The sequence below is a fragment of the Rattus norvegicus genome, chromosome 20 (assembly GCF_021556685.1).
Source record: "Rattus norvegicus strain SHRSP/BbbUtx chromosome 20, alternate assembly SHRSP_T2T, whole genome shotgun sequence".
Classification (NCBI taxonomy): Eukaryota; Metazoa; Chordata; class Mammalia; order Rodentia; family Muridae; genus Rattus; species Rattus norvegicus.
This window is the reverse complement of record NC_141553.1, coordinates 22,651,121-22,677,158: the sequence shown is the minus strand read 5'-3', so window position 1 is coordinate 22,677,158 and position 26,038 is coordinate 22,651,121. Positions and strand designations below refer to the sequence as shown.

Below are 26,038 nucleotides of genomic sequence, written 5' to 3'. Positions count from 1 at the left end.
CACACCCTGGCTTACCTTGGCAATGAAAGTAGGGCCGTTGTCTGACCAGATTACCTTGGGCATTCCAAATCGGGGGAAGATTTCTTCCAGTATCTTCTTGATGATTGCAGAGGCCATCTCTCGTTTGGTGAGGAAAGCTTCTATCTATTCCTGAAAAAGTATCTACAAGCACTAGGAGATACTTGTGATTATATTTTTCTGGTTTTATCTCAGTGAAGTTCACTTCGACTTTTCACCAAACTCTCTAGGTCTCTTTGCCCTGTTTGCTTGCTAAGCATTCACTTATTGACATACCTTATACTTTCTACTGCCTCTCTGGCTAAAATCTTAAAGTCTATTACATACACTTTAACTACTTGGACAAACTTTTTATCTCCTAAATGAGTCCATTTCTGTATTTGGCAAAGTGAGTCTTTTCTTTGTTCTCTGGGGGAGTATAGCTTTCCCCTCAAGTGTGCCATTGTCCTTTATCTTTTAAGCAATTTGGGCCTTTTCTAAGTGAGGCCATCCCTTAGTCCGATCCTAGTTCTCAGTGGCTGTCTCTTGCAGGCCTGTAACCAGGATAGGCTCCTGCATAGCCATTTCCCGAGCCACTTTATCTGCTTTGTTACTGCCCAATGCCACTGAATCTCTTCCCTCCTGATATCCTGAGCAATGAATAGTACTCACAGTTGTTGGCTTCACCAGGGCATCCAAGAGATGGCAAAGGCATCTGCGGCACTGATGTACTGGGGGGTTGAGGTTCAGCCATCCTAGATGACATTGTGTTGTCCACCATGGCAGCACCCACTTATCTCTGACCTTCATGAAGAGAACTGCTCCCGTCTGTGGACAAGGTAGCCTCGGCTTTCAGCAGGGGTCAATCAGCCAGTCGCAGAGGTCTTTCCTCCACCCATGGGCTTCTGCCAGTGCTTGACACTCGTGCTGTGGTGGCTCCAGGTCGGATTGGGCAGCAAGGTGACCAGATTGCCCCCAACAGGTGGAGAATCTAGTCCATGGCAGCTGACCAGTGGTCCCATCTTTTGGGACACTCTATTCAAAGGCAAACATCAGCCACTCTATCACAGTTTAAGTCCTGGATTGGGTGATAATTGTTAGTGCCCGGCTGGCAGGAGTGATATGTTCCAAGTAGAACAGCGCTAAGCCATTCATCTCCCAGCATCAGGTACTGGTGCACTGAGACAGGTCTTAAGCTCCGCATACACAGTCTGTAGATATGCATACACATGGCCTCACCCAGCCATTTCAGCCCACGCAAGCCATTTTGGGGAGCAATTTTCTCATGAGCAAGGGATGGGGGCAGTCAGGGATGACTATGAACTAGTGGGTTACCCGGCCCACGCCAAGGTCCACTGTTCTTCGGGCAGTCCATAAGTATTGTTTGTTGCCAGTAGGCCTCTGTACCCAAGGTCTTTGGATACTGGCCCACTGGAGCATAGGAGCACAGAGCATTGGGTCCCTGTATCCATAAAACAACTGGGCAGGCTTCCCTCCTATCTCTGCACATAGCCAGCACTCCAGGACCCAGAGGCTCTCCAGTGTCCCCTCTTGTTCTTTCTGGGGCAGTCCCTGACCCAGTGTCTTTTTTTTTCTTTGCATTAGGCACACTGATCTTTAGCCAGGAATTCTCTTCTGTTGCCAGGTACTGTCTTCCTAGGTTCCCTAACTACTGTGGCCAGTATATGTTCCTCTCTTGTCTTTTATCTCTCTTTAGCTCTCTAGCTTCCTCTTCGTTTTGTCTCTTTTCTTCCCTAGCTTTCTGCTCTTTTTACCTTCTTTTCTCTTTCTCTTTGTTTAACCTTACTTTCTCTGTAACTTATACTAACTCTCAGCAACTTTGTTTAACCCTTCAAATTTCTGTAACTTTCTCTTCATACCCTTTCCTTATCTTAGCCAGATTGGTGGGGCATTTTCCAGCCCCTAGGAGACCCACCCTTGGAGCCTGGGGGCAGACCTGGAGCACTCCCTACCTTCAGGCGTATTGAAGTCAACAGTCAGGAGCCTTCCATCCATGTCTGGAACATTCTTTCTGGCCTCTAGCAGGATTCTGTCTTTCCTCGGTGGTAAAGAAGATCTGTAACAGTTACTAACAAGCATCTCACGTGGGATGGTGAGAAAACAAGAAGGGAATCTAGAGGAGAGAGGTCCACTGAAGAAGACAAATAGCATTTAGTCACACAGCTAAACCAGGAGGCCTTTTTTTGGACAAAAAGGCCACTGTAAATATAAGCACAAGCTTTGTCTATGAAACAGAAAGGCGAGCAGAGAGGCAGCCTAGCTGTTACCGGCTGTCTCTCTGGGCTTAGATTTTCCCTTAAGGAGTACCTACCTCCCTTCAGTGTCAGCTTGGTGACTTTGCCTCTCAAGAGAACCAGCCTCCAAATGACACTAGGCTTCTAGTAACAACTAATAACAAAAGGATGGAGAGATGGTTAGAACCTGGGTGCTAGATACTAAGCAGCTGACAAAAGAATTGTAACCAGTTCACCTGGGGCTTTCAGGACTTTAGTAACAGCCCTTTACCAAACTGTCTCAGTGGGCTATAGGCCCATGGAAAAGAAAACATTAATCCTGACTGGCAAAACAAAGTTCTTCACAGTTGTAGATTCTTTGAAACTATTTTAGGGGCTCTTTTTGTCCCCCAACCTGGGGCATTTTAACCATAGGGGCAGGAACTGGCTGCTGTGGGGATAGGACCAAAGGCACTCTCCATGTTAATGATGATCAGCGAGAAAAGTAATTTAATGTTGGAGACTGACTCCTCCCTTGGAATAAGGACAGCAGATAAGGCAGGCTTCCTTAAAGAACTTCTCTTAATGAGCGCTCTCCTTCTGTGAGCAAATGTCAGAAATTCCTTTCTTGTTTTCCTTATAGTCCTCTCCCACCTCGCTCTCAGCCTTTTTAGATAGTTCTTCCCTTAGCATTTCTAACACCGCCTGTCCCTTTTTTTATAGCCTGTTGACAGCATTTCTGATCTTTTAGGCAGCTACGCACTAAGTGCCATACCGGCTGAAACTCCGCCTTTAAGATTCCTTACTCCCAAGGAAAATTTAAATCTTTCCCAGTTCATCACAGCTGGCTTCGAGCACAAGCACAGATAAAACACTATGTTTTTGTTTTGTTTTTCTTTCCTTTTTTCAGAGCTGGGGATCGAACCCAGGGCCTTGCGCTTGCTAGGCAAGAGCTCTACCACTGAGCTAAATCCCCAACCCCCAAAACACTATGTTTTAAAAATTAACTTTGGCTATCAACCAACACACCGCCACTAGAGCGGGGTCCACAAAATTAAGTTTCTTACTCACTAAGCGTTAAGGGGACCAAGTAAAACTCTTCGACGAACAAAGCAAACAGTTTCATGATTTCAAATACAGTCGTCGGTCCAAGATTTTAAACACAGTCGTCAGTCCAAATTCAAACACGAAACAAAAGTCAAAAAGACACTAACAGACACAACACGTCCAGAAAACCACAGTCAGGTCACAAAGAAGACAAACAATTCCAACAGTCAAACAAGTAACAAGCAGACTCGCCGCGCGGCTTCGGTACCAAACTGAAACCAAAAATTCAGACGGAGTCAGCGAGGGTCTTGGATCCTCTACTCCAATAAAATTCAGACGGAGTCATCAAGGGTGCGGATCCCTCCGAAAACGGACGGAGGTGCCACGGATCCGGATCTCCCTCTCCTCCAACCACCCTTGGAACGTCTTCCAGGGCTGCGGGGGAGAAGTCCGAGCTCGTCAGCTCCTTCTCTGGCCCGCCCAGATAGTCCCCAGATCTGAGCCTATTGATCGATCGTTCACAGGACAAGACACAACAGACAAGACAAACGCCGGCCGGCTTACCTCCCGGTGGGTGGTCGGTGATCTCTGGGCGGAGGGTCTCCAAATCCCGGGGTGAGCCCCCATAATGAAAGACCCCCGGAGAGGACCTTTCCCTCAGGAGGAGTCCCAAGCGCCCAATGACCGAGCCGAGTCCACTCGGATGCAATCAGCAAGAGGGTTTATTGGAAAACACAGGTACCTGCGGGCACACAGTCTCTTCGGAGGACTTGCGCGCCCAGCAGCTCCAGCATGGGGCTTTTATAGGGATTGGGGAAGCAGAAGCGGGCGTACAGAAGCAGATGCATAGTTACGGGGATTGGTGGATTCAAACGAGGCACATAGACATGTTCACATATGATTGGCTATTTCACATGATGAGGTAATAAGGTATAGCTACACACATTGGCAGGTTTGGGGCGTCCTGGATGTCGGGGGCTGGGGGCTTATCTCTTCCTGCCAGGTGGCCTGTGAGTCAGGTCCGGTACTCCTGGTCTGTTCTGCATTCCTTTCCTTTTATGGTCTGTTAGTTCTAGCGGCAGGGTGGGGCTGCCTGGACTTGCTTTTCACAGTGCTTAGTCCTGAGTTGAAACATACTCTTTTAACTTCATATTTTTAAACCTTAAATCTGTATAATTTTCCTTTCACACTTCAATAAGTACTTATTATATATGTGGTTGGCTTTTATTCATTTAATTTTCATTTATTTTATGCATATGGGTGTTTTGCCTGCACGTGCTGCACACCACATGCATGTGGGGTTCCCCTGGTGGCCAAAAGAAGGTATCAGATCCTCTGGAACTAGAATTACAGACAAAGCTGCCGTGTGGGTGCTGGGAATCAAACCCAGGTCCTTGGCAAAGGCAGCCGGTGCTCTTAGCTGCTGAGCCATCTTCCCTCCCTAAATCTTCAGTCACCCAATAGCCATTTAGCTCGGTACTGACTTGCACTAACCCATATATTATTAAAAGTAGAAAGACACAATATTTTTCTTTATAAGTGTGCACATGAAGAAGTACAACCCTGCTTTCTGTTCACAGCAAATTCAACATGCGCCTTCCACGTTTGTGTGTGTGCACGCGCGCATGCGCATACACCAGAAAGAGCGTGGAGTTGCGAGGGAGAAGGAGAGGGAGAGAGATATGGGCCACTATGCTGCTCTAGCATTTACGTGAGTTCTGGAGCGTCTGAACTCCCATCCGTCCACTTGCCTCGCAAATACTTTAACCACTGAACCATCTCTCCAGGCTTGCACTATCCCTTTAAAACCGTAATTCCCCTTTGGGAAGCAGTCTGTCCTCCGTGCCTAGTGAGCAGCTGTTCGGGACAAAGTTTTTCATTTTGCGGAAATTTCACTTCGAAGGAAATCTAAAGCCTCTGGAAGGTGAGGAGAAGGGAAGGCTATAATTTCCTGCGCTGACATCTCCAGCACCTGCTGCTAATCAAACACCTGCACTCGGGCACGATGTAGATGTTCCTGTGATTGGCCATCGCAATCGCTGTCTCCAGAGATCACTGTCCCAGCTGAACATACAGGGACCGCGTTCATCAAAAGCAGAACGTGACTGTTGTGACTGTTTTTCCCAAGCCAAAGGGATGGCATCACCACAAAAAAAAAAAAAAAAGTGTCTTTAAAGTAGAGGGAATAATGGAAATTTTTTTTAATTTTACTATTAAAACTCTGCATTCTTTATGGGTCGTTTCAAACTCTCCGAAGTATTTGTTTAACCACTCATTACAATTATTTATTTGCTTGCTTGCTTGCTTGCTGTGTGTGATATGTTTTATAAAGTGGTGGTGGGAGGGGGTACCTTAGCAGGCCTATGCTGAGGCACCCCCTCCCCCAAGGTATCAACTGTAGGACAGGTCTAATATAAAAGAAAGTTTGTTTGGGACATGGAAAGGGGGTCTGGGGAAAGGAGTAGAGGCAGAGAAACAGAAGGGACAGGACGGAAGGAGGGGGACGAGGGAGGGGAGGGAGAAAGAGAGAGAGAAGGAAAGATAGGTGGGTACGGAGAGGGGCGTGGCCTCTACCTGACTGTTGCTAGGTAACGGTTGGGCGGAGCCTAGAGGAAATGCTAACAGTGCGGACATAAAAAGATCGGAAGACAAACGAAGAGTTAGCTCTCTTCATCCTCTCATCCTCTCTCTCTCTCTCTCTCTCTCTCTCTTTCTCTCTCTCTCTCTCTCTCTCTCTCTCTCTCTCTCTCTGTGTGTGTGTGTGTGTGTGTGTGTGTGTGTGTGTGTGTGTGTGTGTGTGTGTGTCCTGGAATCAAACTCAGATCATAAGGCTTGTATCAGGTGCCTTTGAATGCGATCCCCCAGGCCCTGGTCATTCATTTAAAAACAAACAAACAACAACAATAATCCATGATGCTAACCAAGAGTTCAACAACCACAACACTAAAAACTACAGCAGACAGCAGGTGACAAATTCGAATACCTGAAGAATTGACCATCAAATTAAGTAATACCTGGAATCAGTGAGGTCAAGTGGCAAAGGTCTAGGCTGAGAGTGGTAATATGGTAGTATCTTGTCTGTCCACCCACCAGCCCATTCATCCAGGACCATCATGAGAAGGCAGAGGGCCTAGGCTGAGCTGATTACAGACCCCTGTCCTTGTCCCTCAACTCCAATAACTTGCCCAGGACAGATTTATTACAGCCCTGATCCAGTATTTTCTATCTGAGTTGCAAAGTACAAGGACCTTAACTCCGAACTTCCTGCAGAGACACGGGAGAGTCTGGTAAAATGAAGCCAACACAGCAGGGAGAATCTAGAATAGGAGGCCAGTGATTATCATAACCCAAGTCACTGAGAGCCAGCCAGCCACCTGTCTACGCCACTGAAGAGGACCAGGAGGAGGCTGCGATACTGGGGAAGTGAAGACAGGAAGATCCTGGGGTCTCACTGGACAGCAAGTCTAGCCAAGACAGTGATCTCCTGCCTCAGCAAGAGGTCCTATCTCAAAAAAATGAGGTAAGAGGCAGAAGAAGAGACTCAAGGCTGACCTCTCACCTCTACATGCCAGCACGTGTGCACACAAAACCGAACAGGCACCAACTGAAGTTGGATCACATTCCCCCACGGCTAAGGTATGTCACAGGGAGAAGAGGATACCCAGAAAGGACCTAGAAATGGAGAAAGACTGGACACCCAGAGACTAAGCAACACCTCTGTGTACTACACCCTGAAGGAAAAAAAAAAGATCATTTTCCCATCATGAAGTGCAAATATCTAGGATCTAGCCCGGAGCCAGAGGGCAGCTAAGCTCTGTTTTTAACAATTCTGACTCTTGTTTCAGTTGCCCTGAGGCAGAGGCCAAAGAAAAGTTATTAAACCACAACGGAGGAAGGGCAGGTAAAGCCCTATAGATTTGTTTCTGGAAAACAAGAAACTTCAAAGGCAGCATCCAGTCGCACACTGTGGTCCTCTTCCCACAAGTCAGCACAGCCTCTCAGCGTGAACGCATTTAGCTCCACACATTTCCCTGCAGATGTCCTAATTCCATTCTCCTTCATGGATGAATAAAATTCCTTTACACACACACACACACACACACACACACACACACACACACACACACACACACATATCTCACATTTCCATTATCTATCCATCTGTTGATACACAGGCAGGTTCCATTTCTTGGCTTTGGGGAATTGTGAAAAATAGTGGCACTCAAACTTTGATTGTACACCAGAAGAAGCACTGGGAAACACTGATTTTAAAGCCACGAGTGGATGGTGGGTACTGGACATGCTAATGCTCTTCAAGATCTGAAGACCAATCTGATTTTAATTCACTTTTTTTTTTAATTTGGTGCGTGAATGTGAGGAAAACGCCATTCAGTTTAGTCAGGAGAAATGCACTTCTGCGATTCCAGTATCATAAGGAAATGTTGACTGAGAAAAGGTTTTTAAGAATGAGCTCAAAATTAACATTCAAGTAGATCTATTAAGATTTTTTTTTTCTTTTAGCTCTCTTCTTGAGGTTTGTATGTGTGTGTGCTTGCAGGAGTGCGCTTTGCAGAATATAAAACTCACAATTGGGTTTGGAGATTTAGCTCAGTGGTAGAGCGCTTGCCTAGCAAGCTCAAGGCCCTGGGATCGGTCCCCAGCTCCGGAAAAAAAAAAGAAAAGGAAAAAAAAAAAAAAGACACACACAATTAACTTGTAAGTCCCACCCACCCACAGAGCTGGTAACTTCCTGGAATGCTGGGAGTTGTAGTTCCTGAGAAATAACAAAAAGCCTCATCTGAAAGTGCCCGGGCCTATGGGTTTATCTTTATAAATTCCTGCAGCAGGTGCCTCGGGCCACTCCGCTGGGAAAATCCGGGGACCGTTCTTGACCGAAGTCTACCTCTTGGTCAGTATTTAATTTTTAATGAAGCTTGCCTCAAATCTGGCCCAAAAATGTTTTTTCTCCGTCGAATCTCAGGATTAACAGAAGTGGGAAATGTTATTGTGGTTAATCTATTTCCCCTGTATTATTGTGTCACAGATGGACTGGAAATGGCTAAATTAGCCCCAAAGCCTAGCAATTCACAGCATCCCAATTTGACCTGATTGGGAGAAAAGCATTGCCCACCCCCTCCCCCCTCCACTTCTGCTGCGACAACAAAATAAAACAGGTTATATAGGAAACACTATATAACTAAAACTTTATTTGTTACAGTTCCAGAGGCTGAGAAGTCCAAGATCAAGGGATACATGAATTATATGCATTAGTGATTAGCAAAGTTACCACTAATGTTTCATTAAGGAAAAAAAATTCTTTTTAATTTTCCCTTGGAATATGTTGCCCAAAAGTGAATCCAGATTTGAATTCTCTACTTCACGTTCTCTGTCCCTTCAGTCCTTGTCCTTCAGTCCGTCGCATGAATCTGAATCTGTCTGTCCCTGTGACTGTGTGTGTGTCCCAATGTGTGTCTGTGTGACTGTGCATGTCTCTGTGTCTGTCTGCTGTATGAGTTGTGTCTCTGTCTCTGGCAAAGGGTTTTGCTCTGCATTTATTTAACAACATAGAAAGCATCACACAGGAGAAGGAATGGGACACAATGTTGCAGAAATCTTTGACAGAGTTCTACAAGGGATTAAGTCCACACCTCTACTGATCCCAGCTGACCCAGATAACAACCATCATTGTTCGTCATCCAACATCCATAAATGGTAGCTTTCAACCGTTATAGTAGATTTTAGAAAGTAGCTGGCAACTTCAGTATCCGCTGCTTTCAACAAAAGACACCCACGCACAGTCTGGGTCAGGAGCACAAAAGACAACGCCTTGTAAGATTACAGCTATGAATTAGCTTACATTGTAAAAGTTGAATACAGGGGATATTCAAAGTAAGTAAAGTTGATTGTCACATTGTTCTCTTAAAGGCAGGTTAAGCAAGCAGTTTGAGTACACAGTAGGATAGCAGCCTTAACTCTTAGGTGACTTCTTAAAGGTGGCTGTAAGGACCAGCAAAGTTCCAGTCTCTCTTAGAAGGTAAAAGATATTTCCATATATTGAATCACCACAAAGGGGTTGTTAAGGTCGGGTGCTGTTCTAAGGTAGTTCCTTAGTTACTGCACTCTCGGGAGTAGAAGAATGTGGTTCCATTTTTTCTTCTTCTTCTTTTTTTCTTCTTCTTTTTCCTCTTCTTTCTCTTCCTCCTCCTCCTTCTTCCTTCTTCCTTTGGGGCATTCAGGCGCTGCTGCACAGTGAGTGTCTGTACCTGGACACACATCAGGAGGGAAAGGACGATGTGATATCTAGAAGGATCCCCAGTCCAGCAGCAAAGGGGGTGAGGTGCTGAGAGGGGGTAGGAGGGGGTAGGAGGTTACAGCTCTTCAGTGTTACAACTCTTTTAGAAAACAGCTCTCAAGCTGAAGAGATGGCTCAATGGTTAAGAGCACTGGCTGCTCTTCCAGAGGTCCCGAGTTCAAATCCCAGCAACCACATGGTGGCTCACAACCATCTGTAATGAGATCTGATGCCCTCTTCTGGTGGGTCTGAAGACAGCTACAATGTACTTAAATATAATAAATAAGTAAATCTTAAAAAAAGAAAGAAAGAAAACAGTTCTCTTAGACAACAGTTGTCTTAGCAATAGTTGTCTTAGTCAGGGTTTCTATTCCTGCACAAACATCATGAACAAGAAGCAAGTAGGGGAAGAAAAGGTTTATTCAGCTTACACATTCAAATTGCTGTTCACCACCAGGACAGGAACTCAAGCAGGTCAGGAAGCAGGAACTGATGCAGAGGCCATGGAGGAATGTTACTTACTGGCTTGCTTCCCCTGGCTTGCTCAGCTTGCTCTCTTATAGAACCCAAGTCCATTACCCAGGAAAATGGGTATATATGCCTGCTACAGTTTGAATATGTCTTCTTTAAAGTCCAGGTGTACCCAGTAACGTAGGCTCAAGGATCAATTAGGTGATGAGGGCTCCTCTCCTCATGGGTTGATCAAGTCTTTATGAAAGAGGTTTCAGCCCAGGGACGGCACCACCCACAATGGGCTGGGCCCTCCCTATTAGATCACTAGTTGAGAAAATGCCTTATACAGTTGGGTCTCATGGAGGCATTTCCTCAACGGAGGCTCCTTTCTCTGTGATAATTCCAGCTTGTGTCAAGTTGACACACAAAACCAGCCAGTACATTAGTCAACAAAACAGATTGTATGCTTTATTCAGGGTGGACAAGGGCTATATAAACATTGCAAAGTCAGAAGGGGTTCTTCCTAGGTTGAAGTTTCATCAGCTGAGGTTTAAGGTTCTGGGGATACCTCATTTGCATGGAAAGGGATTCCAGGAAGTTGAACATGTCATTTCTGCCTATGACGACATGGCACTCCTCAGGTAGAGTGTGTGCTTTGGGGCATCCCAGATATGGTAGAGAAGAGGACGCCCTGCTGGGAAAGGGATCCTCTATTCTGCACGGAGCTCAGGGGAGCTATCAGGACACAGTAGACTTGAATCTTAAGTGGCAAGATTTCCCCACAGACGAATCTTGGGCTCTCATATGGAGAATGGCAGAAAGACGAGATTGTGGGAATTCTTTGTGAAACCTCTTCCATAAGGACTTGATCAACCCATGGGGAGAGGAGCCCTCATCACCTAATTGATCCTTGATCCTATGACATTGAACTTTAAAGAAGACAAATTCAAACTGTAGCAGGCATGTACCCATTTCCCTGGGTAATGGACTCTGAAGACCGGTGATGATTTTGAACACTTGTCTTTTAAACGGTGCATTGACAATCGTACATGGATTTGCTGAGTTTCGTAGGCAGCGGTAGAACTTCCATTAACAGAAAGAAAAGCATGCATGAACTGTGAGGTCTGAGGAGTTAAACCACAGATGGTATTATCAGCCACAGGAACTGGGACCAAAATGCAAACCAAGCCGGGTCCAGCAAAGGTGTTATCTAGGCTATCTCTGATGGAGTTTGCAGGAGAGGTTCTTTTCTTCTTTGGTCATATTCAAGAAGAAAACACAAGCTTAGAAGTCCTGGAAGACGGAGTCACATGGAACCCATAAAAAGCCTTTGTGAAAAGTAGAAAAGGTGTCCCTATCTCAAGCCCAGTGGCGTTTGTTAGAAAAAGACACTTGAGTGCCATCTACTGACACTTTTCTGTAACAGGGGCACAGCTTTGTGAGGTCCCTTAGAAGGACGATGGGCATTGTATGTGGCAAACCTAATGACAGGTGTATCCCCGAGCACCTGGGGAAGTTAGACTTAGCCACTCACAGAAGACATGGCAAGGACAGATGCTTTCGCAGGCTCCAGAATATTGGCTGTAGCCCCCAAATTCTCAAAAGTTGGCCTGGTCCCTATAAGTCTCTCTTCTACTCTTCCAGTGGCTCCCAAACTCTTTGCAATATATTCTTTTTCTCGTGACCCAGTAACTAATTCAAATGGGACTTGCTTCTTACACACACAGGAGTGCTAGAATCTAACCAGCTTCACACACACACACACACAAAGACATTTTCTGTCTATATAAGCTTGGCTCAGACATTTGACCTCTGTGAAGCCAAATTCATGAGCTACAAACTGAGCAACAGAAGGGAGGCATAAAAGGCTTTGAGAGTACGCTGCGCAGTGGAAGGAATGGACTTCACGATAGCAATGAAGTTGAGGGTAACACCAGGGACAGTGAGATTGCTCCATAAGTAAAAGTATTTGCTGCTCCAGCTTGACAACCCCAGTAGAGTACTGGGAAGCCATAACCGAAGGAGAGAAGCAACTCCTGGAAACATGCGATCTCATATGCGGGCTTGACGCAGGAGCATGCCCACGCCCACACACATCATACGGACACAGTAATAATTGAATGATGGTGATGCTGATTATAAAATGCAATATCTTTTTTTACTTTTCTTTTCTTCTGCAGGTGGAGATAGGAGTAGAGAAAAGAGAAAAAGAGTTGGGTGGTGGTGGCTCATGCCTTTAATTCCAGCACTCAGGATGGAGACAGCTTATAACTACAGAGTGAGTTTCAGGACAGCCAGGGTGGTTACACAGGGAAACCCTATCTCAAAAAGAAAAGGAGGAAGAGGAAGAGGAGGAGGAGGAGGAGGGGGGGGAGGAGGAGGAGGAGGAAGAGAAGGAGAGGAAAGAAGAAGGGAGGAAGGAAGGAAGGAAGGAAGGAAGGAAGGAGGGAGGGAGGGAAGAAGGGAAGGAAGGAAGGAAAGAAAAAGAAGGTAGGTAGTTCAGAATCAACAGGAATAGAACAGTGCTTCTCAACTTTCCCAATGCTGCGATTCTTCAATACAGTACCTCATGTTGTGATGAGCTTCAACAATAAAATTGGTCTCATTGCTACCTCATAGCTATAATTTTGCTGCTGTTATGAATCATAATTTAAATATCTGATATGGGACTCTTGTGATAAGGTCACTCTACCCCCAAAGGGGTCACGACCCACAGGTTAAGAAATGCTGGCATAGATGTATTGATGAAGGCCCTATGAGTAAAAGGTTCAGGTTTCTATCCTGCCTCTTCTATCAGGAAGAATCAGTAATAGTTCATCAATAGCAAATATGGTCTGTAGCCATAAAAATTAGTCTCCAACCAAAGTTAATGCTGAGAGATACAATCTGAGATAAGTATCGTGTTTTCAACACAAGGTGTTCTATCGGTTGCCTTCTTCATAAATAACCCAGCCTTGGGTGTTTGGTCACAACAACAGATATGAGACTAAGACAGTATACCGACAAGCTGTTGACAAAGCTTTGTAACCAGTGAATAAAAATGATAAGTAGCTATTTATAGTCCAAATCAAAAGCTCTCAACCCACCAATCAAAGACTTTGAGTGGAGACAAAAGTCATCACTTAGACAAGGAATGAGGTTGAAAGTTAAAGGAGTCGATCAATATAAAATGTAACATTAATTGGTTGGTCACTGGATGCCAAGAAGACCAATGTGATGGTTTGTATATGCTTGGCCCAGGGAGTGGCACTATTAGAAAGTGTGGCCTGAACCAACAGATTGGGAAAAGATCTTTACCAATCCTACAACAGATAGAGGCCTTATATCCAAAATATACAAAGAACTCAAGAAGTTAGACCACAGGGAAACAAATAACCCTATTAAAAAATGGGGCTCAGAGCTAAACAAAGAATTCACAGCTGAGGAATGCCGAATGGCTGAGAAACACCTAAAGAAGTGTTCAACATCTTTAGTCATAAGGGAAATGCAAATCAAAACAACCCTGAGATTTCACCTCACACCAGTGAGAATGGCTAAGATCAAAAACTCAGGGGACAACAGACGCTGGCGAGGATGTGGAGAAAGAGGAAGACTCCTCCATTGTTGGTGGGATTGCAAACTGGTACAACCATTCTGGAAATCAGTCTGGAGGATCCTCAGAAAATTGGACATTGAACTGCCTGAGGATCCAGCTATACCTCTCTTGGGCATATACCCAAAAGATGCCCCAACATATAAAAAAGACACGTGCTCCACTATGTTCATTGCAGCCTTATTTATAATAGCCAGAAGCTGGAAAGAACCCAGATGCCCTTCAACAGAGGAATGGATACAGAAAATGTGGTACATCTACACAATGGAATATTACTCAGCTATCAAAAACAACGACTTTATGAAATTCGTAGGCAAATGGCTGGAACTGGAAAATATCATCCTGAGTGAGCTAACCCAAACACAGAAAGACATACATGGTATGCACTCACTGATAAGTGGCTATTAGCCCAAATGCTTGAATTACCCTAAATGCCTAGAACAAATGAAACTCAAGACAGATGGTCAAAATGTGAATGGTTCACTCCTTCTTTAAAAGGGGAACAAGAATACCCTTGGCAGGGAAGAGAGAGGCAAAGATTAAAACAGACAGAGAAGGAACACCCATTCAGAGTCTGCCCCACATGTGGCCCATGCATATACAGCCATCCAATTAGACAAGATGGATGAAGCAAAGAAGTGCAGACCGACAGGAGCCGGATGTAGATCGCTCCTGAGAGACACAGCCAGAATACAGCAAATACAGAGGCGAATACCAGCAGCAAACCACTGAACTGAGAATAGGACCCCCGTTGAAGGAATCAGAGAAAGAACTGGAAGAGCTTGAAGGGGCTCGAGACCCCATATGTACAACAATGCCAAGCAACCAGAGCTTCCAGGGACTAAGCCACTACCTAAAGACTATACATGGACTGACCCTGGACTCTGACCTCATAGGTAGCAATGAATATCCTAGTAAGAGCACCAGTGGAAGGGGAAGCCCTGGGTCCTGCTAAGACTGAACCCCCAGTGAACTAGACTGTTGGGGGGAGGGGGACAATGGGGGGAGGGTGGGGAGGGGAACACCGATAAGAAAGGGGAGGGGGGAGGGGGATGTTTGCCTGGAAACTGGGAAAGGGAATAACACTCGAAATGTATATAAGAAATACTCAAGTTAATAATAATAAAAAAAAAAAAAAGAAAGTGTGGCCTGTTGGAGTGGATGTGGCCCTTCTGGAGTAAGTGTGTCACTGTGGGTGTTGCTTTAAGACTCTCACCCTAGCTGCCTGGAAGTCAGTATTCTGCTAGCAGCCTTCAGCTGAAGATGTAGAACTCTAAGCAGCTCCTGAACCATGCCTGCCTGTCTGCGTGGTTGCTGCCATGTTCCTGCCTTGATGATAATGAACTGAACCTCTGAACCTGTGAGCCAGCCCCAATTAAATGTTGTCCTTATGAGAGTTGCCTTGGTCACAGTATCTGTTCATAGTAGTAACACCCTAACTAAGACAATAAGTATATTACTATATCGGGAAGCAGCAGATCACATCCACTTATCAGAATGACCCAATTCTTAGTTTTCATACCTTGACTAATTCACTTGAACTTGGGCAGAGCTGATGCAGGATATCTGATGACACTGTGAACCCTGATATCGTTTTGTTACTGGAAAAACCTGTGTCTACTTGTGCTTGTCCCTAGCACATGCCTTTAATCCATGAGCTTTCTGTTTATTGTAAACAGGATTAAGTAAAGTCAGTCATAGATCAACAGGCAGAGCAAGCAACCGGTTGACAGGGAGTGATCAAAGGAAAAAGTCATAGAGAGTAAGAGGAAGTCAGGAGGACAGATAGAGCGACACAAAGGAAGAAGAAGGGAGGGACATTTAGTTTGAGGGGTTTTTGAGATGGTGTGAAAAGCTTCCTTTGAGATTTTGTTAAAAAAAAAAGATAAAAAAATATGAAGATTCTCTACTTGGAAAGCCCTGTTCTAGACAGCTGAGGGCTGAGAAAATCAGTAATAGGATTACTAGGCGGGGACTGACTAGTCTAGGAAATGGCCTTGCTCCCCCTTAAATATCTGCTATAAAAGGGCACTCTGGTCACACACCACCTCGATGTCACACCACTCTCCGTGACCACTCCTACTAACATCAACCCTGCCGTTAGAGGACAAGGCTCACCAGACACCACCAAGTGAAACTCAGAACATGACCTCGCTCGGCAACAGGGCTGTAAAACACAGTGGAGTTTGTCTGATTTAAACACCGTAGCAAAACTTCCATAGCAGCTCATATTTTTAACCTTCGACAGTTTTGCAATGAAGAGAGACACAGCATGCTCCAAAAAGAGTTTCCAGAAAAAACCAGGCATGCCATCTCACACCTAGAATGCCAGCCTTCGGGAGGCTGAGACGGCATTGCCATAATTTCAGAGCCAGCCTGGGCTACACAGTGAGCACCGGGCCATCGCGTGACCATGGCTGGGGCCAGAAAACCAAAACACCACACAATAATGATGATGATGATGATGGTGGTGGCGGTGGTGGTGGTGGTGATGATGATGGTGGCAATAATAGTTAATAAAATTTTTAAGATTCCCATATAGCTGGAGGCTTTAAATCTTAGTTTTATGACAAAAAAAAAGCCAGTGGTATTTTCTAATATAATAAAAGCCCTATACAGACAATGAACAGACATCAAGAGATACAGCCTTTTATCAGGTGGAATTTTTGTCTGTGCTTCAGAAGTCAATGAAGTTACAACGGGTAGGGAGGGTGGACCCAGTTCTGAAATAAAGGAGCTACATCCAGAGCAAGTTGCTACTCTGCCTGCGTCCAACCTGGATAAGGAATCCTCTGCCTCTAAGTGCTGGTCACAAACTGGAACAGGGCCCAGTGAACAGAGGAGAGGCTTCAGGCACGATCTGTGTGTCCGAGTACATCCAGGATAGCTATGAAGACGGACAACACAAGAAATTAAACTGATTTTAAAATGCTGAGATTCAGACGCTGAGCCACCAACTAGGCAGCATACAAGAGCTGGTCCGAGCCCCTCAACCCATATACAGCAGAGGACTTCCTGGTCTCACCTCATCGAAAGAAGATGTACCTAACCCTCGGGAGACTCAGGGCCCCAGGGAGTGGGAAGGCCTGGTGGGAGGGGCAGGGAGTGGAGACATCTTCGTGGATTCGGGAGGGGGAGGTTGGGGGAGGAGGGTTGGGGAAGGAATGGGATGAGGAACTGTGAGAGGATGGACCTGGAGTGGGGGAACGACCGGACTATAAAGAAATAAAAAAATAAAATAAAACATTGAGGCTTGTTTCTTTTCAGATTTCCTTTTTGTCCATCCACTGTGTGGCTTTCGAGCATGAATTGTGTAGACAGTCTTGTGCTGCAATGCCAAAAGGTTGGGCACACCGGCTACTAGCCTAGGGAGTGAATAACAGTGCAATATGTGACTGCCCTTGCTTAGAGAAAAGAAACAAAGGAAACCGACCCAGGATGAAAACCGCAAGGGTAGACAGGTTGGTGGAGCAGTTACAGCACCCTGAGCTGTGGTTTGCTAGCTACATGATGGTGGGTTTCTCTTTTTGTCAGTATTGGTTGGTTTGGGGGGGTTGTTTTTGGTTTGGGGGGGTTGGAGGGGTTAAAAACATTTCTCTATGTAGCCCTGGCTGTCCTCGAACTCCCTCTGTAGGCCAGAGTCGCCTCAAACTCAAAGATCCACCTGCTTCTGCCTCCGGAGTGCAGGCACTAAAGGTGTGCACCACCGCCACCTGGCTGGTGGGTAAGTTCTTAGTCTGTCTCTTGGGTCTCCCACTTCCAAAATGAGAGTAATACTATGTGCCTTAACGCGGTTGTCATGGAGATTTGCATTTGGTGCACAGCAATCACCATTCAGAAAAGGGTTAATGAAATAAAATAAGAGGTTAGCATGGGGAGATACCCACTCCACAGGAAGCAAGGCCATTTGCTATAAAGCAACCAGACACTTAAAAAGGAATTTCTATTGAAAATCAATCCAAAAGTGTGGCAGGGCCACCTTAGAGAACCGTGCCTTCAGTGCAAAAAACTGACGTCGCCTCTGACCATCAGAAAGACCTCAGGGACATATGTGTGCCTGATGTTTCCTCTGCCTTTCGGATCCCTTCGGTTCCAGCTGCTGCAGGAAAAGCTGGATTCAGTCCTTAGCCAAAATTCAGAACCGCCTCCTTTCTCTTCCTCCCCCCCACCCCCACCCCAAGTCACCTGAATCCTTGCTGAACACAAAAGAATTAACTGTGCCCTCCCCAGATGGTGAACAGATTCCTGCTCTTTCTGAAAATGCTCATCTCGCCCAAATCTGTCTCGCAGCGGGAGACGTGTGCCTGCCGCCTGAATACACAAAGGATTAAGGAAGGCTGTGTGCAGACTCTAATGGCTACATTTACTCAACAGTTATGGGAGAAATGAATATTTTGACACAAAACAACACTTCTACCTTCCCATTACCAATTCAATTATCCCCATGCCAAAAAAAAAAAAAAAAAAAAAAAAAAAGGCCTTCCCCACTAGGAAAGATGACTACATTACCCAATTACCCACAGTGATCTACCTTAACAATTAAAGAAGACCAGGTTACCCAGCATGCTCACATATCAGTGGCTTATATATGCTACCCCTGTCTGCTTTTCAAAAAATCTTGAAAAAAACAAAAGGGGGCGGGTCGGGGGAAGGGGACCGGCTGCCAGTATAGTCTCCAGAGACGAACTCTCTTCAACATATCAATGGCACTCTCAGCACCAGATCTGGTTGGAAACTAAGCGGAGTGCCTGACTGACGTCAGCTCTAAAGTTATATGATACTTGGTTCATATGCAGGCCATCATGCCTGCCACGCCACGATACCCCGCCACACCAGCATCATGAGGAAGGGCGGAGCTTATCTTCGGTCTTTCTTTCCTTGTCAGATCTAGGATCTGGTGATGAGAAAGAGAGCTGGCTTCAGAAGTAAGCATGCGTGAGCCAGTTGAGAGATCTGCAGTAGTCAACGCGAACCCAGAAATGTAGAGTATGTATCCATATTCCCGTGTGGTCCATTCATCGAGCGCTGTGCACCTTGGTTTTTGAGACTGCGTCTTTCATAGTCCTGGAGCCCTCCATGAGGACTAGGCTGCCTGGTCAGCAAGCCTTGGGCGTTGCCCCATCTCTACCTCACGAGAACTGGGATTATAAGCACACGCCACCATACCTGACTTTTTTATTGGTGTTCTCCTGTGGACCACAGAGAACAAGCATGGTTTTCACGGATGCATTTAGGATCGGAAGGGCTGGGAGAAGGAAGAGGGGTTCGAAAAGTGAATGTGTCGTGTACAAAGAGAAATGACAGATGCAACCCCCACTCTTTAGCTCTTGGCACTGTATTTTTCTTTGCTTCTCATTTTTTGGATAGATACACGTGTCACAACTGTCTCCCTTCAGAAACACTCCCACAGTTTGTGGACATTTCGCACTGGCGTCTTTACAAGAACCAGGTCTACTTCCCAGGTGCCATTCTGTTTTGTTAGAAACATTAAGTCACCATGGGAATCTGTTACCCAAGTGATCTTTTCTGGTTCCAGTCTCCTCTCAAAGCCCTGAGCGATATCATCGCTACCCACAGCCCTCTCTTCAATTTAGTAACATCAGCGTTGTTCTAAAAATTGGATTTTTTCTTGTTACCTTCTGACTTCTCCCTAGGTATGGTGGCTTAAATATAATTGGTCCTCAGGGGTTCATAGAGAGTGGCACTATTAGGAGGTGTGGCCTTGTGAGAATAGGTGTGACTTTTTTGAAGGAAGTGCATCATGAAGGGGCAGGCTTTGAGGTCTCAGATGCTCAAGCCAGGCCCAGTGTGGCACCCTCTCTTCCTGCTGTCTGCCAATCCAAATATAGAAGTCTCAGCTACCTTTCCAGCACAGTGTCTGCCTGTGTGCCACCATGCTTCCTGCCATGATGACAGTGAACTAAATCTCTGAGCTGTAAGCCAACCTAATTAAATGTCTTTTACAAGAGTTGCCATGGTCATGTTGTCTCTTCACAACAATAAAAACTCTAACTATACTGGGTTTGTTATTTTCACCCTTGTTCATCTTTGGGTACCTTTTAAAAAGTAAACTCAGAAATTCACTAAGGACACGTCAAGTTTTTCTCAAGTACCCAAGTATTGTGCTCCTCAGCAAAGCCTTGCTTTAACAGATGCCCTACTTAACCTCTTAACCAGGCACCTGCCTGACACCTTTCCCATGATGCACCCCTTCTCATCCTCTCTTCTCTAGATTTTCTGTCCCATGTTGTGTTCTGGTCTACCTGAAGGGCTAAAGCCATGGGGTTCCACATCATCCCAGAAATTCCTTCTCTTCCGGGGTAGCAGGACGGGGCTTCCCCTCACAGGTCAGGGGTTTAGATTCTGGGGATGGAACTCTGGTCTTCCTGCTTGCAGGGCAGTCACTTCGCTGACTTAACCACCTCTCCAGGTCCCACTCAAGGTACTTTGAGCAAGCAGAGATTTCATTCAGGGAATTTCAGTTAACAAGATCCACAGAAGGGCTCACAAGGCATCTGATTGGCAATGTGACCTTCCTCCCAGGCTGCCACAAGAGGTGTAAACACTAAGTCGCCTGTGTTGCTTGGCCCTGAGAATCTGGAAGTAGAGTTCAAAGAGCTGACCCTGATCCTTTGGAAGCTGGAGTGGACACTGGAATCCAGGTGTTGAGACGTGACTTTCACATGACCTTGATCCTCTGGAAGCTGGAGGTTAAGAGGCACAATGCACATGCCCAACATCACTGGTTTCCATTTTTCTTGCCAGCAAGGGAGAAAAGAATGAAGCAGAAAAAATGGCTTCCACCTCCCTCCCATCTAGTATGACTTGGTACAAGAACATCTGATTCAAGAAGACAAAAAGTAATCGATTTCATACCCAGAGCTCCTGTTGTAAGGTAGTACTGGAAATGTAGTTTTTAGCTTTTTAACCTCTACAAAAAGGAAAGAAAAAAGAAGAGATGAGTAAAACCATCAAAAGAATTTGCCGTGTGACCTCCCAAAAGTCTTTAAAAGTATTCAGCTCTCTGGTGTGAAACCTATGGAAATCTACTGGAGGAGACTCCAGGGGGTTGATCTTTGACCTGGCCCTGAGCCATAGGAACAATTCATGGAAGGAAAGCAACTTTCAGCCCTTGGTAAATTAGTGGGATCCGTGAGTCTAGTCACTTCCTAGAGTCCAAATGCAGCAAATCTCACATAAGACATGGAATGGGAACCAGGGAAAGTTAAGTATGTCCTCTGCTGGCAGGAATTGAGCATTCAAAATAGGACATCTTTCCTTGCCATGAGGTTAGGCCTAGGATCTGAAGCAGCCAGGATCTGAGATGCAAAAAGAAAATGTGCTGTGCCCTCGAGTGGGGACACTCCCTACACACAAGTATGAGAGACGTACTGTCTGAGGGATGGTATTTCAACAAAGCATAGCAATTCCAAACTGACCCATAAGAGAAACTGGTGGTAAGTATGCTGTCTTCAGCCAGGGTTTGTTGAGAAGTCAAATTTCAATCATCTGTGCAAGGAACCTGCAGTCTCCAGGTCTCTGTCTGTCTCTGTCTCTCTCCCTCCCCTCCTCTCTCTCTCTCTCTTCCTCTCCCCCTCCCTGTCTGCCACCCTCTCCCTCTCTCTCTGGCATGGCTCTCTCTCTGTCTCTGTCTCTGTCTCTCTTTCTCTCTCTCTCTCTCTCTCTCTCTCTCTCTCTCTCTGTGTCTCTCTCTGTTTGTGTCTCTCTCTGTCTCTCTCTCTCTGACATAGTTATTTTTTCTCCAGACACTTTCTATACTGGACCCTCCTGAAGTGTTTAATTTTTTTTTCCTACTTGGGAGAGAACTGAAGAGTCAAAAACCAATGCTGGGAAGGGGTTTGAACTGGTATGATGGTCTCAAAATTAAAAGCGCTCGCCATTATGACTGAGGACTGAGTTTGATTCCCAGGCCCCACATCTGGCGGCTCGTTCTAATTCTAGCTCCAGGGCATCTGGCGACCTCTTCTGGACTCTGGAGCACCTGCAATCACACGTGCACACTAGTGAAAACCAAAGATAATTTATCTTTTTTATCCGGGGACCATGGAAGTAGCTAGTCAGCGTACACAAAGCCCTGGGTTCTGTTCCCTTTCGCCGAGTAAATTCTGCACGGTAAGATAAGCCTACATGCAGTTCTAAGGCTCGACCAGAAGTCCAACCTCATTCTCCGATGCATAGCAAGTTCATGGCCACCATGAGCTACATAAATCTACAGCTCGAAAATAAATAAATGGAAAACTTTTAAAAGCCAATGAAAGTGAATGATATCATCAAACCCAGCGGGCAAGTTTACGATTGCGAGTGGCAAACAAACTCAAGAATAAGAACTTAGAAAAAAGAACAACTCAAAGTGGGGGACTCTGCCGCCATTAAAGACCACAAGGGAAATGCCCCTGGGTTCACCCAATTCTTTGAAAGGCTCAGAATCCCTGTGAGCACCTAAATCTGGAGACAGTGGAGGACTGGAGTGGGGGTGGAGGATCCTTAGCCATTGCTAAGGTGGGAGAGAAGCCCAATGAACAGTTGAACTGGCCAGGAGCCTGTGAACTTGCTCAGCCTGATGGTGCAAAGCATCTCGGGCTTGTTCACCTACCTGCCAAATATTAAATTGTCTGCCAGGCTGGAGTAGACCACCCCTGAGCGAAGCCTGGCGATTATCCAGGTTGGCTGCTCTCTTTCTGTGGGCTTCTCTCAGAGGCTTGCTCAAGTCCCAGGGAGCTATAAACTAGTTAACAACTCAGCTCTAATTAATAAACTTCTTAATGAAGATATAAATGCCCGCATTGTATCCTTTACGAGGTACTCTGGGCTCTTTTTCCCTTAAAGAGCTTAACTGATGTCTCTGCCTGTCTCCTCCTTCAGTTTCACTTTTCACGGTCCTGTCTGGCCTCTGAGTAGCAGCTGGTGTATCCGCCTTGGCTCTTTAAATCTGACTAGTTCAATGCTCGAACTCCCGCAACCCTGCTATCTGCTCCTCCTCTTTTGGGGTGTTTTGTGTGCTAGCGCCAGACCGTGAAGAGCAGGAAGACCCACTGAGCTTTTCGGTGGAAAGGGCAGAGGCTGAGTAACTATCTACATACATGGAAACAAGAGAAACGCCACGGTATTTGGGAAAGGCAAGTGCGGGCACCAACTTAAAGAGAAAATAGAAGAAAGGCGGCTGACAAGCATTGTTGAGCCTCGCTATCCTCTCCTAGAGAACGTTCTAGCTGGAGCCAGTCAACTAATGACACAGGGCGCAGGGAAGGTTACACATGAATGCCTGAATCTTCCATTTGACAAAACTGAATGATGTCTCTTCAAACTGTGCCATCTGTTCAGCCATTTCTCTCATATCGTACATATAATTCAAACCTCTCTAAATACAAAGAGAATAGTACGACCTGTACATAGCCATCTCCCAGCCTTGCAAAGAATCAGCGTGAGGCCAAGCATATTTATTCATTGAGCTATCCAATTTTCCCACCAGTTTGGATTAAGTGTGTGTGTGTGTGTGTGTGTGTGTGTGTGTGTGTGTGTGCGCGCGCGCGTATGCGCGTGTGTGCGATGTGCTTGCACAATGTTAGGGAGTTTTAACTCCGTTTAAAGTCAGAGCATCACGTGTCTCAGGCTTACCTGGAACTTTTGAGAACAACTTTGATATTCTGACTCTCCCGCCCTTACTAACCAAGTGCCGGTATCGTCAAGACTTTGCCAGAATGCTTCCCCGTTGTTGGGTAATGGGGACTTCAAATGCTTACACCTTCATTAAGGTTATTCAGAGCCACGTCAGATGAGTGACATGTATTCGGATAATAAGTTCATTAGTGACCTAGGGAAAGGATCATGTTGTCATAGCATGTAGCTTCTGTACCTGCTATAGAGCTGACCTTGCACTCCACTGTGAGTCTTCTAGAAATCCCTCAACTCTAGCAGCTGGAATCGGTTATCTACATTTTCATACTCAAGCAAACAAGCTCCGGAAGTCTAAACGACCGCTTCACAGTCAATGGGTCTGTGTTGACTCCAGACTGTATGCTTGCTCTCCCGGACAACAAAATGTTTAACCTTAGGCTCCAGTCTTGAGCCAGAGCAAAGGGGATGTGTGTGCGTCTATTACCAGAGCATGTTCCATGAGCCTTCGAAGGGGCTGAACAGAAAACGGTGCAAATGTTGCTACAGTAAACCCAGTAAGCGCATCAAAGACCTCCCTGCCAGTCACTATCAGGGTTCTCTCTCTGTATAAGGGATACAGCCACACACGAGGGGAGAGTCTAATAAAGACCACACAGGCACAGAATCTGACCCCTACCTGTGCAGTCTGAGCCAATGGGTCACCAGCGAAGCTGCACAGAGCCCAGGCCAGGGGCTCCATGCCCTGAATAAAAGCCTCCTGAATGGTGAATGTGTCTCCCGTGAGCCAGTTTCTCTGCTGGCTAGTAGCTCTTATTGGGCCCTGGTGCAGTTCCTATTTCACAAATCAGAGCTTAAACCTTCACAAGAGGATATCGATTTGTGCTGTCAAAGCAGCAAGATTCCAGAGCTGGGGAGCTGAGGGAGCCTGACGCTTTTAATCAATATTTTCTTACTCATTAAGGCAGATGCCTGATGCCTACTTCTGCTTGTGAGCCAGACTCGGGGAGTAAGAACCAATGTTCTGAGTCCATATAGTCTTTATTGGGCAATGAAACCCAAATATTGCATCTCTCTCTCTCTCTCTCTCTCTCTCTCTCTCTCTCTCTCTCTCTCTCTCTCTCTCTCTTTCTCTCTCTCTCCCTCTCTCTCTCTTTCTCTCTCTCTCCTCCCTCCTTTCTTCCCTCTCCCACTCCCTCTCCCTCTCCCTCTCCTTCTCCCTCTCTCTCTCTCTCTCTCTCTCTCTCTCTCTCTCTCTCTCTCTCTCCTGGCCCCCATTTTCCATGCTGGATCTTTAAATCAAAGCCCAGCAGATACCTGTGTCCTTTCACCTTTGCCTAGAGCAAATCTAAAGATAACCTCTACCTCAGAGCCAAAGCCACCCAGTCCCAGAGTTCTACGGTTAGGGGGATGGATCTGTCATCCCCTTAGATAATTTTTTTAAGGCATCCTATCATACTTGAGTAGATAAACCCCCTTCAGATTTAAAGGTATGAGGTAGAGAACAACAAGGATGACTTATAGCCAGCGCACAGGGTTACAGTTCAAATGCTGCCCCTGATCGCCATCCGCAAGGCAGCGCTGCTCAGGCAAAGAGCGTGGTTGCAGCTCAGTCCACTGACGTGAGAGAGACTGAGAGTAGCTAATTGTACTCTAGACTCATTTTCCTCTTCTGTGAAATAGAGAAAAACCACTGCTGTCTCAGGAGGTCTGTGTGGAAATTGAATTAGAAAGCATAAACAAAGTCTTGAAATCGCAGTCAAAATCTCATAAACGCTGGCATCACACACAGGTTCTTCAATGCTAGTTTTCCCCTTCAAATCATATCTCTCTCTCTCTCTCTCTCTCTCTCTCTCTCTCTCTCTCTCTCTCTCTCTCTAACACACACACACACACACACTCTCTTCTTCCTCTTTTTCTCCTCCCTCCTCTTCTTCCTCTCCCTCTTCCTCCTCCTCCTCTTCTTCCTGTTTCTCCATTTTCTGTCCATTTCCACTAATGTACCTTAGGTTCATTTTACCACATCTTTTCACTGGGCCCCAAACTATAAACTATCAGCATCAGAAAGCTTTCAGAGGAATGATGTGACATCTGGTCCCCGACTCTCCTACTCACCTCTTTGTAACAGCAAACCCACTAGAGGATTCAACATTCCTGATTCCAGAGTCTTTAATTCAGGCCTCCCTGTTCAGAGTGTAAGTTCTTTTATATGTACTTTTAAAGTATTTTTTTATTATTATTATCATTATTATTATTATTATTATTATTATTATTATTAGTGTGTGTGTGTGTGTGTGTGTGTGTGTGTGTGTGTGTGTGTGTGTGTCAGAGAACAGCTTTCAGGAATCAGTTCTCTCCTTCCACCATTGGCCCTGGGAGTCAAAGTCAGATGAGCAGACTTGCGTCACAAGCACTTTTATACACTGAGCCGAGTGGTCGGCCCCAGAATTGACATTCTTCAAAATGACAGGTCTCCCTGAGAGCTATAGTCAATTTGCCACAGAGTGACCCCAAAGTATACAACTCAGAGAAACTACTGGAAACAAAACTCATTAAAGCACTTCCCCTGCTCTTCTGGGCTACGACGTGTAGACATTTCAGTTCGGCTGTCTGCAATTTGAAGTATATTTTCTTTTCAACTTTGATCTATAAAGTATCTTTTTTTTTTCTCCTGTCTAATACAGTCACTGGGGCGCTAGAGCCAGCTCTTGAAGCCTCGAGAGAAGTAATTCTCTTTCTGATCCTGCATTTTTCACTCATAAACCAGGTGTTAGCATGGTGGAAATATTT

At 45.7% G+C, this 26,038-nt stretch overlaps 1 long non-coding RNA gene across 1 annotated transcript in view; it reads right to left on the bottom strand.

Moving 5' to 3' along the window:
- Positions 1-5,982: 5,982 nt before the first annotated feature.
- The window catches only part of LOC147998608 (uncharacterized), a 43,791-nt gene continuing 23,735 nt past the window's right edge, over positions 5,983-26,038 (bottom strand). Inside the window, exon 2 of the long non-coding RNA XR_015645199.1 lies at positions 5,983-9,541. This is a non-coding gene — a long non-coding RNA (uncharacterized LOC147998608). The remainder of the gene's footprint in view (positions 9,542-26,038) is intronic.